This window comes from Crocuta crocuta, unplaced genomic scaffold, assembly GCF_008692635.1.
Source record: "Crocuta crocuta isolate KB4526 unplaced genomic scaffold, BGI_CrCroc_1.0 scaffold322, whole genome shotgun sequence".
NCBI lineage: Eukaryota > Metazoa > Chordata > Mammalia > Carnivora > Hyaenidae > Crocuta > Crocuta crocuta.
The window spans coordinates 3,048,517-3,049,197 of NW_027532592.1; positions in this window are offsets into that span (position 1 = coordinate 3,048,517).

The window sequence follows — 681 nt, forward strand, 5'->3', positions numbered from 1 at the left end:
GAATCCGAAGCAGGCTCCAGGCTCTGAGCTGTCAACACAGAGCCTGATGCGGGGCTCGAACCCACTGACCGCGAGATCAGATCTGAGCCGAAGTCGAAAGCTTGACGAACTGAGCCACCCAGGCGCCCGTGTGATTTCTCTTTCTAAACATATTCACCTGCATAATTTTAGACATCTTTTAAAGGAGTTTGCTGTTCTTTCTTTTAAAGTTTACTTACTTTGAGACCGAGTGAGAGAGTGAGACAGAGAGAATGAGCCGGAGGAGGGATGGAGGGTGAGGCAGAAAGAGAATCCCAAGCAGGGTCCATACTGCCAGCCAGCACAGAGCGGGAGGCTCGAACTCACCAGCTAGGAGATCGTGACCTGAGCCAAAACCAAGAGTCGATGCTTAATCAACGGAGTCCCCCAGGAGCCCCTTGGGTATTTTTTTCTTAATAGGGGCCCCACAAATTGTCCGAGCTCCCGTTCCTGCAGAACGCGCGTCTACCAATTTACAACCTCACAGAAGCCCATGAATTTCTCTGCAGCCTCAGTTTCCTCTTTAAAAACAGGGAATTTGCCCAGCACTTCCTTAGGTTTGCGGAGAGACCAAGGTGGAGTGGGGGGCGGTTCTGGGAAGCACGCGACCCCGCAGACGGGAAGAGGCTTGACCGGGAGGTCAGGCGACTGCCCGCGGTCACC